The sequence below is a fragment of the Pteropus alecto genome, unplaced genomic scaffold (genome assembly GCF_000325575.1).
Source record: "Pteropus alecto unplaced genomic scaffold, ASM32557v1 scaffold7, whole genome shotgun sequence".
Lineage (NCBI taxonomy): Eukaryota > Metazoa > Chordata > Mammalia > Chiroptera > Pteropodidae > Pteropus > Pteropus alecto.
The window spans coordinates 40,987,771-40,991,923 of NW_006494614.1; positions in this window are offsets into that span (position 1 = coordinate 40,987,771).

Genomic DNA, 4,153 nt, shown 5'->3' on the forward strand with positions numbered 1-4,153 from the left:
CGGGACCATCCCGGCCCGGCCCGGCCCGGCCCCGATCCTCCTCGGGCTACGGCGGCGGCAGCGGCAGAGTGGGGAGCTGCCCACAATGCACTGCGCCGCCAGCATCAGCACCAACCCTGACATCACCGCCCCACCGCCCCAGCTCTTACATCACCGCCCTTTCTCTGACATCACGTTCTACTCTGCTCCTCTCTCCACTCCTTCAGCCCTAGGACTCGGACTGACTCACGCTCTCTCTCTCCCCCTCCTTCTCTCCTTTCCCCACTCCCCCCATCCCCCGCCCCATGGTCCTGCTCAGCTCTTAGGATCTCCTCACTAGTCTCAGCCGTTCCCTTGATCCCCATCCCCAAGCAGGTCCCCATCAATCCTTACCCGAACCCATAAACCTCACCTGTCTCCGTCACCCATTATCTTCTCCACTCCCAGCATGTTCCTATCACTCCTCACCTGTCCCCATCAGCCTCGACTGAATTCCTGACTCCATCCACTCTATGTTCATGTTACTTTCCTCTAAACTCATTCCCCCTCACCTCTACTCATCCTGCAATATGTCCCCATCCCTCAATTCTTCGAACACTACCCCTGACCTTTAACTCTCGCCCCACCACATATACACACCTTACCTCCTGGCTCGACCTATCCTTCTCTTTCTTTGTTTCTTTCATCTGTGACAAATTCTGTCATTGTTTATTACTGCTTACCAAATAAGATGCACACTCTTTACTGTGACATTAAAAATTTTTCCCAACATGGGCCTACCAAGGCTATTATTACCCTTTTGACAGATTGGATTACTCGACATCCCTCAAACATACTTTGTACTTTGTCTCTCTCAAGTCCTTCCTTCCATCCTCGTGCCTTCAATAAATGCATACTGAACACTTTCAATAACAACAATAATAGTAGCAGCAACTATTTACTCATGCCAGACACTGTTCTAACTTTATACATATTAACTCGTTTAATCCTCATAACAATCCTATGAGGTAGGATTACTAATGTTATACCCATTTTATAGATGAGGAAACTAAGACACAGAGATTTGGGTAATTTGCCTCAGATTACACAGCTAACAAGTGGCAGAGATGGGATTCAAACTCTGGCTCCAGAGTCCATGCTCCTAACCACTATTCTGAGAGGAAAGATCATTGAGTCTGCAAGAATAATCAGAGGAGGCTTCTCAGAGGAGGTGTATTTGACTGTCATTTAAAAGATTAGACGTTTTCCAGTTGACAAGTGGGGCCAGGGGAGACAGAGTGTGGGAGAGATTTCCAGGCTGTGAGGACAGCCTGAGGTAAGCTGGGGGTGGGCATGTGCAAAATTGTGAAGGACCTTGTGTGCCACACTAAGAAGACTGGATTTTCTCCACTTAGTTTTGAAAGTGTAGTGGATGGTGTGGCCATCCAGATGTCCCTTCAGAGTCTAAGTAGTCATTCCCCCAGCCACCTAGGGTGCCGAAGGCCTATCGGCTGACTCTCTGGGGATTGCCCTTGGCCTAGGGAGATGCCTCACCCAAGATCATGCGCCCTTCTTGGGGCATCCCATGGCTAATCCATGATCAACCTGTGAGTAAAAAGGCCTGACTGCCTCCCCCCAACTCAGGGACAGCTCTGAAGGAACATCCCATTTTTAAAACTCCTAATAGGATCAGCTGAAACATCTGTTGAGAATGCATCAGAACTCAACTTCCCCTCTGCTCGATGCTATTTTCTTTACTTCTCTACAGATGTTGGTCCTCAGAGCACTTTTAAATAAGCCTACTGCATGATTATCTCTGACTCAGAATCATAGCCCAGGGCAGTTGGACCTTCAGACAGGAAATCGCTGAAGAATTTTGAGCAGAAATAAGACAGTCTGATCTGCGTATTGGGTTAGAATTTAAGGTTGACAAATTTTTCAATACTTTAAAAATGTTCCTCTACTGTCTTCTAGCTTGCATTGTTTCTGATGAGAAATCTGCAATTATCCTTCTCTTTGTTTCTCTGTATCTAATGTGTCTTACTCCTCTGGCTACTTTTAAGATTTTCTCTACATCACTGGTTTTAAGCTATTCGATTATGATGTGATTTGCTGTAGTTTTATTCAATTTTCTTGTGCTTAGGGTTTGTTGACCTTCTTGTGTCTGTGGATTTATAGTTTTCATCAAGTTTGAAAATTTTTTCATCCATTATTTTCTCAAATATTTATTCTGCCCTCCACTTTCCTTCATGGACCACAATTACCCTGTCTATTAGGCTGTTGAAGTTGTCCCACAGCTCACTTATGCTTTGTTCATTTTTTCTCTGTCTTTTTTCTCGCTATGTTTCATTTTGAATGGTTTCTACTGCTTATGTATTTAAGCTTATTAATCTTTCTTTTGCAGTGTCTAATCCAGGAATATTTCCATTCAATTTAATTTTCATTGTAGTTTACATGAAGTTCGATCTGGGTCTTTTAAAAATCTTCCATGTTCAATTTTTTTTCTAACTTCTTAAACATATTGAATAGTTATAACTCTTTTAATGTACTTGTCTACTGATTTTATTATCTAAATAATTTCTGAATCCATTTTATTTTTCTTCTTACTATGAGTCATATATTTCTGCTCCTTTCCATATCATAAATTTTTATTGGATGCCGAATATTGTGACTTTTTTGTTGTTGAATCCTGGATATTTTTGGATTTCAGTAAATATTCTTGACCTCTGTTCAGAGATGTAATTTATTTACTTGAAAATAGTTTGATCTTTTCAAGGCTTACTTTTGAAGTCTTTGTTAGATAAGACCTGAGCAGCCTCTAATCTAAGGCTAATTTTTCCCCACCACTGAGACAAATCCCTTTGGTATGATTTACCCAATGCTCCATGAATTATGAGATTTTCCACATCAGCTGGAGGGAACAGGTACTATTTCCATTGAGTGAGCTTCGAGGATTGTTTCCTCTGCTCCTTTCAGATGTTTTTTCCCCACCTGAGAGTTTCCTCACTCATGTGTGCTCATCGGTCCTCAGCTAACTGTCATGGGGAGCCCTCTGAAGATTTCAGAGCTCTTTCCTACAAACTAGCAGTCTTGGCCTCCCTAGACTCCCCAGTCTGCCGGCTTAGCTCAAGGAAACAGCCAGATTCAGTCTGGATTCCTCCTGCCTTCAGCCTGGAAACCACAGGCAACATGCTGGGGCAAATGTAGAGCCCAGATGGCTTATTTTCAGTCTTTCTGGGATTACTGTCCCATGCTGCTTGACGGCCAATGTTAAAACATCATTGTTTCATAGGTTCTGCCCAGTTCTTTTGGTCATTAAACAAAGGAAGGTATATATCAGCAAAATGAAAAGGCGACCTAAGAAATGAATATATTTGCAAATCATATATGTTATAAGGGATTCATATCTAAAATATATAAAGAGAAAAATATAAATAAAATACATACAGGGTTCATACAACTCAATAGAAAAATATCATATTTGAAAATGGGTGTAGGATCTGAAAAGACATTTTTTCTGAAGAAGGCATACAAATGGCCAACAGCTACATGACGAGGTGCTCAACATTACTAATCATCAGGGAAATACAAATTAAAACCACAATGAGATATCATTTCACAATGAGATATCATATCATTTAGAATGGCTATTACCAACACGAGAAATAACAAGTGTCAGTGAAGATTCAGAGAAAAGAGAACCCTGGTGCACGTTGGTGAGATTGTAAATTGGTGCAGCCACTATGAAAAACAGTATGAAGGTTCCTCAAAATATTAAAATAGAGCTACATTATGATCCAGCAATTCCACATCTGGGCATTTATCCAAAGGAAATGAAGCCACTATCTTTAAAAGATATGTGCACCCCCATGTTTATTGAAGCATTATTTACAATAGCCAAGACATGAAAATAACTTAAGCGTTTATTGATGGATGAATGGATAAAGAATAGACACACCCAGACAAACACACACGGAATATTATTCAGCCATAAAAAGAAGAAAATCCTGCCAGCCTGAGAACATGGATGGACCTTGAAGGCATTGTGCTAAGTGAAATAAATCAGAGAAAGACAAATACTGTATCATATCACTTATGCATGGAATCTTAACAAAGAATAACAAATGCATAGATACAGAGAACAGATTAGTGGGGGTAGGTGAAATGGGTGAAGGTGGTCAAGGGTACAAAATTC